Source organism: Saccopteryx leptura, chromosome X (genome assembly GCF_036850995.1).
Source record: "Saccopteryx leptura isolate mSacLep1 chromosome X, mSacLep1_pri_phased_curated, whole genome shotgun sequence".
NCBI lineage: Eukaryota > Metazoa > Chordata > Mammalia > Chiroptera > Emballonuridae > Saccopteryx > Saccopteryx leptura.
Window position 1 is genome coordinate 130,821,268 of NC_089516.1, and position 13,843 is coordinate 130,835,110.

A 13,843-nucleotide genomic window follows, 5' to 3' on the forward strand; every position below is an offset into this window, starting at 1 on the left:
TATTGTGTTCTTCTTGGAGCTTTTACTTGTGGCTCTATTTTTTTTTTGTTCTTTGTATCTGATTGGAGAACCCCCTTTAGTAATTCCTGGAGTGGGGGTTTTCTGATGATAAATTCCCTCATCTTTTCTGTATCTGTGAATGTTTTTATTTCTCCTTCGTATTTGAAGGATAGCTTTGATGGGTATAGTATTCGTGGCTGAAAGTTCCTCTCTTTCAGGACTTTAAATATTGGGGTCCACTCTCTTCTAGCTTGTAGAGTTTCTGCTGAGAAATCTGATGATAATCTAATGGGCCTTCCTTTATATGTTGTATTCTTCTTTTCCCTGGCTGCCTTGAGAATTTTTTCTTTGCTGTTGGTTTGTGTCAATTTCATTATGATATGCCTTGGAGTAGGTTTGTTGGGGTTAAGAAAACTTGGAGTTTTGTTTGCTTCTTGAACTTGAGGCTTTAGTTCTTTCCACAGGCTTGGGAAGTTCTCATCTATTATTTGTTTGAGTATGTTCTCCATTCCATTTTCTCTCTCTTCTCCCTCTGATATACCTATTATTCTTATGTTATTCTTTTTGATGGAGTCAGATAATTTTTGTAGGGCTATCTCATTTTTTTTAATTTTTGAGTCTCTTTCTTCTTCTCTCTGTTGTGCCTCAAGTTGCTTGTCTTCTATTTCACTAATCCTCTCTTCTATCTGACCTGTTCTATTAGCTAAGCTTGTTACTTCGTTTTTCAGCTCGGGAATTGAGTTTTTCATCTCTGTTTGATTTGTTTTTATAGTTTCAATTTCCTTGGACATATATTCTTTGTGTTCATTGAGTTGTTTTCTGAGCTCCCTAAATTGCCTTTCTGTGTTTTCTTGTATATCTCGGAGGATTTTTAGGATTTCTATCTTGAATTCTTTGTCATTTAGCTCCAAGGTTTCCAATATATTAAATTTTTTCTCCATAGATTTTTCCTCATCTAGCTGTGTTACCTCTCTTTCTTTTGTATCCATGATATTCGATTTTCTCTTCCTTAATGGCATCTGAGGGTGGTTTGGTTGATAGTATTAATGAGATTTAATAAAGAATAAAAAGTTTAAAAAAAATAATGAAAAAAAAATCGAAAAGTTGTTTTTTAAAAAAAATTAATAATGAAATAAAGAAAAATAAAATAAAATAAAATTTTTTTTAAAAAAAGGAAATTATTCCCCCCCTCCTTTTTTCCTCTCCTCTCCTCTCCCCTCTTTCTTGAGAAAATCTTGTGGTGGACTGTGAATTATAAGAAACAATGCCTGTGATGGAGGGCCTGAATTGGGGAAAAGTAATAAAGGGTCAAAAAAAAAAAAAAAAAAAAGAAAAGAAAAAAAAGAGCGTATGGACCCACAAAAAGCAAATAAGGAAAAAATTTGGGTCAAGAATAAAATGATTTGCTTTTAGGTGTTGGTTGTCTAAGAGTTATGATGAGAGGATTAAGAGGAAAACGGAAAAATGGGGGGACAAATTAAAAAATTACTATTGTATTTAGTGGAACAAGAACTAGATAATATGGAGAGCCAGGGATGGGAGCACTGCCAGTGAGTTAAAAAGGTGAAGTAAAAACCCCCCAAAATGCCAAAAACATAAGTTTGAGTCCCAGATAAGATAATTTGTTTGTTATTGAGGTTTGAATGAGAGGAGATGTAAAGGAGAAAGGAAGAAACTAATATAGAGGGAGAAAAGAAAGAGAGAGAGAGAGAAAAAAGAGGGAACCACTAAAAGAAGAAAAAAGAAAGGAGAGAGAGAGAGAGTTAAGGGTTTTGGAGTGCAACCCTCATAGAGAGAAAGGAAGAGAAGAGAAAAGATAATGGGAGATGTAACACTTATGGGTAGTGTAGTTCAAGGAGAGGAGAGAGTAAGACCGGTAGAGAGTTAATCGGCCAAATTGGAGGAGGAAAAAAAAAATATCAAGAATGAAGATAAGAGAAACAAACGAACAAATATAATAAAATGGGATAGGTTATAAAGTCTGCAGATTATTCTTGATTTTGAGAGGTTATCTTCTTGCTTTTTCTTTTCTCTCCCTCTTCCTGGTCGGTGACTCTGTACCCCGGGTTTTGCCCCTTTGGCACGCTCAGGTGGAGGTTTGCAGTTGATAAGTCTCTATGGCAATGTCATGTATTGTGCTTTAGTCTCGTCAGCAGTTGAAGCTAATTAGCATTTATAGGCTCCGACAGTGAGAGAGTCCGTGTTCCTGGAGCCTTTCTCCTGGTCTTTCCTTCCTCAATTAGTAGCCTGATAATCCAGCTATGGGGTTGCTGCTGCCTCTGCCTGGATAGTAAGAGGCTCAAAGAGCTGGCAACTCCCCACTCTATTTCCACTCAGCACAGGGCTCTGGGTAAGGCTCAGTCAGTCAGAGCTGCTAGCATAATCAGGCGGGCTTTCCGCCCACTCAAAGACCTCTGGTTCTGCCTGCCACTCTGTCCGGTAACACAGGCGGGCGCTCACTTCCGGGGCACTTGGAGGAAACTCACTCACTGGCTGCGCGCGCAGACCAGGATATCCGGCCAGCAGTCTCACGCTCTGAGTGAAACCCCCAACCGCAGGGAAAAGTTGCAGTGTTGGAATTGAGTCTCGCTCCGTCCCCATGCGCGGCTTTTGCAAGGCGCTGGGGCGGCCCGAGATTCTGCTTTGGCCCACACAAAGGCCCCTGACTCTGCCCCTCTGTGCGATAACTCAGGCGCGCACTGCCGAGGTACTCGGAGGAATCGCTCACTCCTTATCTGCGCGCGCAAACCAGGATATGAGGCCGGCCGCATTTCCCTCTGAGTGAAACCCCCTCCAGCACGGAAAATCTCCACCATTGGAATTAGTTCTCACTCCCTCCCGTGCGTGGCTTTCCCAGGGCGTTGGGGCTGCCCAGAGACTCTGCCCTCGGCCCACAGAAAGGCCTCTGACCCTGCCTCTCCGTGGGGCAACAAGGGCGCCCACTCTCGGGGCCTAGGAAGAAATTCTCGCCCACTAACTGCGCAGCGACCAGGAGACCGGGTAAAATGGCCGCGCCGCTTGTCTTTCTTTGTTTGGGTTTGGCGCGAGTGTTAGCTTGTATTGCCCGGGTTGCAACAGGATCAGATTTTCCTCGGCTTGGATCTCCGTGCCACAGCCTGGTTCGGCCGTTTGTGTCGCGGCCTGGATGTATTCACCCCCTTTGCCCGCCTCAGTTTCTATATTCACAGTTACCAGAGAAAGCCGCCCTGTTTAGGTTAGTGAGGAAGGCGGAGCATTTCTTACTCCCTATTTCCTTCGGGGTTTGGTTATATATTTAGCCAATTTTTCACTCAATCATACCTTTGGGTGTATTGCGAAGCATCTGGAAGCTCCAAGTATAGGTTTTTCTGTTTCTGGTTGAAGATCTTGTTGAGTTTTGGGGGAGATTTATCGGTATCGCTTCCTACCCCGCCATTACTCTCCCTTTGTCTATTTTTAACTGGATTATTTACTTATTTATTTATGTATTTATTTATGCCATTGAGTTGTAGGAGTTTCCTATATATTTTATGTAATAACTCCTATCAGACAAATTTTTTCTCAGTCCATAGGTTGTTTCTTTCTTTTTTTTTTTACTCTGTTTTCTTTGCTGTATAGAAGCTTTTATATTAATTTATACTGCTCACAAAAAATAGGGGATATTTTATCACTTCATATTAATATCCCCTAATGTTTGTGAGCAGTATATTTCCACTTGTCTACTTTTGCTTTTGTTGCCTGTGTCTTTTGGTGTCCTAACCAAGAGATTATTGTGCTGGTCATATCTTAAGGAAGCAAAGGTCTGCGGGGATTCTTTGAGGCTTTCATGGTCTCCTTTCTTCTACTGGGTCTGAGCAAAGCTACTAAACCAAAAACAAACTTACATATGAGCTGTCATAAAGCATTTGAGTTATGGCCTCAAGCTCTTCATCTAATCATAGGGAGGGAAGAGGCTGTCTACTCCTTAAGTCAGTGATTCTCAAACTTTTTGAAGTCGGGGCACATTTAAAATCCTACAAATAATTGTAGGTGCACTATATACAAATTCCTGAGAAATATGTTATAATAATTAAGTCAAATATTAAAGAAAAAATATAAAGTCCAAGTGAGCTTTTATGGTAATTAAATGAAATAAATATGACAAAATTAAATTTATTCTGACATTAAAAACATTTTTGTTACATTTTTTGAGTTATGCTTTTTAAAATTCGTAAAAAAGAGGGGTTACAAAATAAAAAAAATGAGAAAAATGTTATCTTTATATATATATATATAGATACATTCTTAGTAAGATTTAGTAAATTCAGCAGTTCCCAGCATGAATGTGTTAAGTTTTTTCATTCTTGTGTTTATGAGAAACATGAGCCTGATGTGTCCTAGCGATTTCTTTAATGTTTGGGCATGTATTTGAAAGGAAAACTCTCATTTCCTCATCAATACATTGAAGAATTCCTCTTTTTACTCTTAATTGTGTTGAGGGTAGAAAATCCTAATTCACATAAACAGGATGTTGAAAATTGTAGTAAAATGTTCAAAGCTTTTTTAGATATCACCACATATTAGGTATTGCCACATATTCTTCTTTTATAGAAATCCAAAAGGCTTCAAGAGACAATTCCTTATGTTTAATCATCAATCCAAAACCCCCACCATACATATCATCTTAACTTTACACCAAACAAAGGATAGAAGAAACTTGCCTCCAGTCTTTTCTGGGAACATGAGGGGTAGTGTAAACAATCCAGCACCAGAGCTTAACAGCCTTTTGCAACCTAATCAGGCAAGTGAGGTGGGGGGTTGGGCAGACTGTCAGCTTATAGCCAATTCTCCACACCTCTGTCCCTCCAAAATCTAAACTCCAAAAACCCTATTGGTCTTTTGGTCCCCAACAGGCACATATTTCTCTAGAATACCACAGGGCACACCTGGAAATCTTCTAGGGTGCACCAGTGCACCCTGGAGCACACTTTGAGAACCACTGCCTTAAGGTCTTGGGTTGCCTGGGAAAATCCCCAGGAAAAGATAGCATATCACTTTGGTGACAAACTCGTTGATTTTACAGATAACATCCACATTTTGCCCTCAAGAAGGAGCACTCAACAAGGACATTGGTTTTAATGATTTTTTTTTCTCTAAACAGTCATTAGTATAAATTAATAGATATTTTTGTTAAGGGAACATTGGGCAATATTTAACCTTTGTTCAGTTAACAGAGAAAAAAGGAATACATTTTCTTGGGTTCAGGATATGAAGAACAAGAAACTTTGAAATTATATGCACCTGGCACATGACCCTAAGTCATGCTAAGGATGTAGTGCACTGGCTATGAGTGTGAGCAGAACTCATATGAATACATTCTTGCTTTCTCTGGCAGTAGAATTTAGAAAACTCTAGAACAAAGTTACTTAAACATGAGAGTGCAACAGAATCACCTGGAGGGCTTGTTGAAACATTAATGATTCACATTCTCAGAGATCAACAGGTCTATGTTGGGGTTTATAAATTTGCATTTATAACCAATCCCCAAGGTGATGGTGGTGCTGACACTGCCCGTCTGGGGGTTATACTTTGAGGACCAGTTGTCTAAGAAGAAAGCCCCTGTATTCCAAAGCCTGAGTTTTACTATAATCCACCTTGAGATTTTCCCCTACACCTTGACACTTTGTGGTCATCTAAATAAACTGAAAAATGCCTTTCTCCCACAATTCATACAAAAATAGCCAAAAAGTTTGGCTGCTCTAAACCCGGGCCATTTCAAGCTTGGGGAAAGTCAAATCCATTCCCATCAGAAAGCCCTTTGGTACCTGAATTAGTATTTTAACTCCTGCTAAGGCAAAAGACCCAGTGAACCAGGGCCCCTAATTTGTGTTGTTCCAGAAAAAGAACCCAGAGGACCAGAGGATCTCAGCTGCAGTGTGAGGTGATGTGCAGGTTAAGACATTGAAATTTTGGCTTCAGGTTCTGTCTGATGGAAGCGGTGAAAGAGAGGCAAAAAGGCAAGCCCAGAAACAATCCTCACAGTGCTACTCCCAAAAAGTGAAAATAATGGTGGTACTACCTTTCTCCAGGAGCCAAAATGGCACCAGGGAAAGGCGGAGTGATAAGACATTTGGAGAGTGCAACACGATATCTAAAATATCTCCAGTGGTTATTTTTGGGTGTGGGACTATGAGTAATTTTTATCTTTTTACTTCTCTAAATTTTCTAAATTAAAAGAAACAATATGTACATACATGAATTCATAATAAAATTCCTATCCTTTTCTTTTTTAAAATGGAAGCATAACATATTTAGTTAATTATATAACTTTCACTAACCTTAAGTATAGGCTTCATGATTGTGTGTGTGTGTGTGTGTGTGTGTGTGTATCCATGTAACCAGAATCTAGATCAAGATGGAGAACATTTCTGCCTCCCCAGAAGGCTCCTCCATGCTTGTAGTCAATATCCCCCGAGGGTAGCCACAGAGTCATTGACCTCTATCATTATGGACCAGCTTTGTTTACTATTGAACTTTAGAGAAATGGAATCATATAGTATCTATTTTCTGTCTAGTCTCTCTAGCTCAATCTAATGCTGGTAAGATTTATCCAAATTGTCTGTAATAAAAGTCTACCCTGGCCAGGTGGCTCAGCGGTAGAGCATCAGCCAGCATGTGGATGTCCCGGGTTTGATTCCCATCCAGGGAACACAGTAGAAGTGCCCTTCTCCTTCTCCACCCTTCCCCCTCCCGTTTCTCTCTCTCTCTCTTCCTCTCCTGAAGCCAAGGCTCCATTGGAGCAAAGTTGGCTAGGGTGCTGAGGATGGCTTCATAGCCTCCAGCTCAGGTGTTAGAATGGCTCCAGTTGCAAGGAAGCCATCTGTCCCAGATGGGCAGAGCATTGCCCCCTAGTGGGAAGGTTGGGTGGATCCCAGTTGGGTGCATGCGAGAGTCTGTCTTTCTGCCTCCCCACTTTGCACTTCCAAATTGTTGTCTTCTAGTCAAGAAAAATACAAAAAAATAATAATAGTCTCTTTTATTTTATTGCTAATTATAATTCCAGTGTATGGACACACCACAATTTATTTATCCATTCTGTTGATGAACATTGAGTTTATAGGTTTGGGCTATTATGGATGTAGAGTAGAAAAGTTAGGATGCAGCCATGGAAATGATAAATTTCCTAGTAGTAATAGCTCCCTTTCATTGAATGGCTACTCTTTGCCAAATATTTTACATATATCTGATCCTCCTAACAACCATGGGTGAGACAATGCCATTATTCTCCTTTCACCAGGGAGGAAATTGAGACTGAGAGAGACAGGTTGGGTTCTCTGGAAATCGGGTGCTTTGTTAGGAGTACAAATAGTTTAGTGAAAATTAATACCTGTAAAATAGAAGAGGAAGAAACAGAATTGGGCAAGAAATCTGTCAGACCATGGTGCAGACCTGTCAAAGTCTACCATCCCAAAGGGGAGCTCCAAAGCAGACTGCCTTCTAGAATAGTTTCTTTGTGTGTGGTGGAAATAGGTCTTGGATCGCCTCCTTGATCAGTTGTTGGCTGGGGGCCACCCCAAGAACAGCATGACCTTGGCCCTAAAGCTGAGACAGTCCCTGAAGGAGCTAGCAGCTGGAGATGTCAACTAACCACACTCTTCACAGCTGGGCAGCGGGTTCTTTCTCAACAGGGATTCTGAGCAGTGTGCCTCCATGTCTTTCACAGTAAATAAATAAAGAATCAAGGATTCAAACTCAAGTTATCTGGAGCACAGGTTTATCCCCCTTTCCACTCTGGCACACTGCCTCTCCCAAGTCAAGGAACTCTTTTAGTCAAAAGGTAAAGAATATCTTCACAGCATGAGCCAAGGTCATCAGGTACTGGGTAGGACCAAAGCTAGGGGGAGGTCAAGTTACCTTTCTGTCCTCCACAGTCTGCTTCAACTGTCAGGTGCTCACTGTTAATTCGAGTCCCATCAGCAAAAGTGGAAAGGACATGTACAGAATAAATCCATTTCCACTTGCTGGGGTGCTTCTCAAAGTGTGCAGCTACATGTGAGGCAAATAAGGAGCATGCAAGAGCATTTTCCTTTAAAAAAAGAAACAAATCCAAGTTTCTGTGCTTTCTTATGTCTGGGGTCTAACTATAACTTAAACTCAGAGTGGGCAGTATTGGGAGGGTTGACATTGGATCAAGTGTCCAGCTAAAGGAAAAGGGGCATCAGTCAGAGGAAAATACTTCTGATAAATTCAGGGTATCAGGCTCACAAAGAAAAATAAGGTCTACATAGAGAATATTTTCCAGAGAAAGGAAGGTTGATTATAGAAATATATGTAACTTTGAACCTGATTTGTTCCCAGGTTGTCATTAAACCCAATTTCAGTGACTACTGCTTCCCTGGATGTCTTCTTTCTCTACAGAGTAGAGGGATAAAAGACCTCTGAGTGTACTAGCCTGAGACATTGGTACTATTGTGGGCCCTTCATATACAACCATTCTTTTCTGCCAGTTAAAAATGCAATGGACCAGAAACAAACCCTCACATTTATGGTCAATTTACTTTTAACAACAGTACTAAGACAATCCAATGGAGAAAAGAATAGTCTCTTAAATAAATGGTGCTATAATAAATGGATATCCACATGCAAAAGAATGAAGTTGGACCCTTACCTTATACCATTAAAAATTAAATCAAAATTGTCGAAAGGTCTAAATAGAAGGACTCAAGCTATAAATATTTTAGAAACAAACGTAAGTGTAAATCTTTCTGAACTTGGATTAAGCAATGGTGTCTTAGTTATGACCCCAGAAATACAAGCCACGAAAGAAAAAATAAATGGGACTACATCAAAATTAAGAGCATTTATTTGTGCTTCAAAGCAAACAATCAAGAAAGTGAAGAGACCACCTACAGAATGGGAGAAAAATTTTTGTGAATTACAATTTGATAAGAGATTTATAACTAGAATATATATAGAACACTTACAGTTCCATCATAAAAACACAAATAAACCTAATATGATCAAAGCATGTGAATAGACAGGCCTCTAAGGAAGATATATACCAGTAATGGCCAATAAATATATGAAAAGATGCTCAACATAACTAGTCATTAGGTAATTGCAAATCAAAACCACAATGAGATAGCACTTCACACTCACCAGGATGGCTATAATAAAAGGTAAGTGGAAAATAACAAGTGTTAGGATGTGGAGAAATTGGAACCTCTAGAAACTGCTGATGGAATAACACTGTGTAGCCACTTTGAAAAAAAACCCAACAAGTTGGCATTCAAAAAGTTAAACCTAAAGTTAGTTTCCCTATAACCCAGATGTTCCACTCCTAAGTATATATCCAAGAAAATTTAAAACAGATGTCCACACAAAAATTTGAACATAAATGTTCATAGCGGTATTATTCACAATATCCATAAAGTGAAAACAACTCAAATGCCCATTTCAACACATGAATAGATAAACAAAATGTGGTATATCCACACAATGAAATATTATTTAGCTATGAAAAGAACTGAAGTACTGACACATGCTTCAACATGACAAACCTTGAACACATTATGCTAAGTGAAATAAGCCAGCCACAAAGAACCACATATTTGTAAGATTTCATTTATATGACATGTCCATAATATGCAAATCTATAGAGACAGAAAGTAGATTAGAGGTCACTAAAAGCTAGAAGGGAGGAGAACTGAAGTGACTACTAACGACTGCAGGCTTTCTTTTTGGAGTGATGACAATGTTTTTAAATAGTGATGATGGTTTCACAACTATGTGAATATACTATGGTAGGTGAATTATATCTCCATAAAGCTGCTATAAAAATGCTGTGAAAATAATCACCTGGCACTCGCATCCTTGGATTACTCTGAGCAGCCCTGGATGGGTGGTCAGTTTTATTCAATTTTAAATTCCTAGGCCTGTACAAACAGCCAGAAGTTAAAAATTAAGGTTGGAGCTGCTTTTATATTTTGCTCCCAAGCAACATTTTTCTAAATGATGTTAGTACAATGCAGCCTTTCTTCTGAAGCAGCTATTGTCAGAAGGCCAATTTGAGCATATGCCCCTTGGATATTTTTTACCCTGAATGTAGTATTTTCTTCAGAGGTTATGCTTGGGATGGTTTCCTTTTTAAAGATCCACATCTGGCTAGTCACAGACAAACTGAAATGATACTCATGTGTTACTATGTCTATAGCAACATAGATAAAGCTGTAGTCAAGAATACGCACACCAAAATGGGTAAAACAAAATAATTGACACTACTTAGTGATAGCAAGGATGTATAGAAAGTGTAACTCATACATTGCTGGTGGAACTTTCAATTAGTACAACCACTTTTATAATGGTTCACGAATACTTACTAAAGCTAAATAGATGCATGTCCTATGACCCAGCAATTCCACTCCGGGGTGTATACTCAGTTTAAATGCATAAGTATGTCACCAAAAGACAAGTACAAGAATGGATATAATAGTCTCAAACTAGAAACAACTCGAATATCCATCAACTGACTGGGTAGTGAAGAAATTGTGACAGATCCGTACATATGGTACGTATAATAATACAGATACATCTCATTACATAAAGAAGTCAGACACAAAGACACTGCATGAGTCTATGATTCCATTTATATCAAGTACAAAAAGGGGAAGAACAAATCTAGGTGATGAAGGTCAGAATAGTAGACGGGAAGGGAGCATGGGAAAGCCAGCAACTTCTACATCTTGATACAAGTAGTGTATACAGATGTGTACATGCGTACACATGTATGCAACAAGTCACGGAAGTATACCATGAGGTTTAAATACTTAATTGAATGTAAATTTTACTTCAATGAAAGAAAAATGAAATATAAATTAAGATGGGAAAATATGTTGTTATAGAAAGTGAGGGCTAGAAGGGGACATAGGGATCTCGTCCAACCCCTTCTATTATAGATGAGGAAACCAAAAAAATAAAAGATTTGCTCCTCCAAGATTTGAAAAAATTGCCCCAGGCCACAAGCTAATTGGTGTAAGAACCAAGACAGATAATAATAGTTTGCCATCTTTGAACATTTATTATGTGCCAAGAGCTGTTTTCAGTTAAGTGATTTAGTGCTCACATAAACCCTATAAGGCTAATGGGTGTTGTTATTACATCCAGTTTTATAGATGAGGAACCTAAGACCATGTAGTTGTCAAGTGATGGAGCCAAGATGCCAGTCTAGGCAGTCCCGTTCCAGTGCCTGCACCCACAGCCACTGTGCCCAGGGTTGAGTGCCTGATATATAATCCGATGCACTGGATCCTGCTTTTATCATGCTCCATTTTTCAGTTTTCCCAGCGATATCTGTTTATTTCTTCAAAAGGGCCTCTGAGGGTATGAGAAAGGGCTGGTGGTAGGTCTAAATCCAGTCATAATGGTCAGTTCACAGTTGTGTATAAGAATTCCACATAGGTGAATCCTTCACACAAAGGCTTCAAGCCTGAAAACAGAAAGTTCTAAGATTTGGAAAGATTTCCTCCTGGCTGCCCCAAATCTCCCTGGGTTTGGAGCAGGATGGGCTAAGTGTAAATCTTCCAAATCAAGCCTTCTTCCACTCCCCCCACTTCCCCAGTAAGAAAGTGCATTGTTGTCTTTAACCAACATCAAATGAGCAGTCATTGTTACACTTGTGGCAATGAGGCAGGCAGGCCCAGTGTAAATGGGTCTACCTTTCATAAATGGCCTCTCAGACACTACCTCCCAAGGTGAAGCCGAAGGCCTGGTTCTGGCCTTTGTGCTCTGGAATGGGAAGAGAGAGTTCACTCATAGACGGGTTTACTAAGCCTGGACATCTGTCCACAGGGGCAAGTGGAAAAGGTGTCATGCGGGGCACCTCTTCTTCTGGCCCTTCCCACATTTCCAATATATCCCCCATGGGCTTCGTGGTCACATGTGGTTCATTAAGTTCATCCTACATCTCTGGAGTCTTTACCCTAAGAATTCAGAGATGATTTCATTCACCTGTCTTCAAAAAGGTCATTTGCTCATGGGGCAGATTGCAGAGCCAGACAACTTGGGTTCAAATCCTGGCTTCATCATTCCCTACCTGCGTGACACTGGGAAAGTTCCTTAACCTCTTGGTTTCCTAGTTTCCTTGTCAATAAAGTCAGGACACCAACAATATTGTGGAGTTGTGAGATTCAATGTTAATACACGGAAAGGATTTAGAACAGTGCCAGTCATATCCTAAGTCCGAGAGAAGTATGAGCTATTGTTTATATTTAGTGTGAGAAGGTACTGTGATTGGAGAAGGCAGAGGATTTCGTCGGAGCACTGAAGAGGAAGCTGAACTCAGACAGAGGGAATCAGGGGATGCTTTCCAAAGGAGGCGACACAAGAAGTGAGTCTTGAAAGATAAATAGAAGTTGGGGTGTAGAAGCAGTGGGGAGAGAGCATTGTGGACAGGGGAAGCGCATGAGCAGCAGCAGCAGCAGCAGCGGGGCTTCACACTGCTTGGCTCAAGCAGGGCACCAGGGAAACAGCCTGGTGTTACTAGGGTTGGAGGCACAGAGCAATGGTAATATGAAGCTGAAGAAGCTGATGGGGTGAGCTCCGATGGCAGAGGGCCTTAGAAACGTGACTATTCTCCGTGAAGTCTCCTTTTCCTCCCTCTAAACCAAGCCAGCCTGCTCTTGGCCATTGGAGCTTGCCCTAGATTTCGATAGAACCTTGGCTGGTGTTCACAGGAGGCTGCAACAATCTCCAGGAAATGCCGAGGTGATGAGGATGGCCCTGCATATGGCTAATGTAACTGTCACTCCAGTCTCTCCCTTTCCAGCGCTCTCCCCCCCCCCAAACACATTTTTGTCTCTGTCTCTGGAAAACATGTGTGCAAGCAAAGTTTGGCTGGGTGGCAGATGAAACTTTTTTTTGACACCAGAAAATTATCAATAGTCCAGCTACATGAGAGCTCCTGACCTACCCTCATATGTTCACCTAAAAAACAAGTCTGAAAAGCCCAGCTCTCCTGGGTGGCCTCATTCCACCTTGGGGACTGTCCTTGATGCATCTGTTTCCCACTGACCTTACAGCAGTGATCCAGCAGGCAAAGGGACCCTACTGCCTCATGCTTGAGGAATGCCTCCTAAGCTCCCTCCCACCTCCATCCACCCTCCTGACTTCCAGAACTCAACAACTTGCCTCTTGTGGGCCAATGTTTGCAGAAAATGTTTGCAGACTTCATAGCATGCCACTTCCAGGAATAATTAGCAGTCAGGCAGCCAGTCTTTCACTCAGGTCTGGTGAACGAAAACCTCAAGAATGTGGGTGGGAGGGGTGGAAGAGGTTAGGGGTGTTTGCCTAAGTAAATCTTGCCAACTTGCCTAGCTAGCTGAGTTTGCTAGCCCCTGAACCCTGGTGTCTGAGCACACATCTATCCATCCAAGCACACTACCCAAGGAACTGGCTTTGCCTGACCCCCACAGAACAGACGGTCATTGGTTAGTCTTTCTGTTGTCCCGTAAAACACTAAGTTATAGTGTAGCCTTCAATTCTGCCACACAAACAATGCGAGAAGTTGCCTGAGCTCATACCAAGACTTAGTGGTCATGGGCAGTTTTCTCAATAACGTTCCATTGCCTTGAATATTTCAAATATGAAAATCCCCCTCCCCCACTGTCACTTAACAAAGACACTGCTGGATTTGGAGTTCACAGACTCATTTGTGTATCAACCACATGGTGAGCAGTTGGGGATGTTCTGAGAAGACTATGATCTACGTTATGCTTTGTAGTTTCCTGCACTATTTTGTAGAATCAAAGCAGAATATGATTGCTTGCTTCCTTGTTTAAAAAAAAAAAGTTAACCCTATGGGGTGAAACTCCTGTGACACATTGGTTTT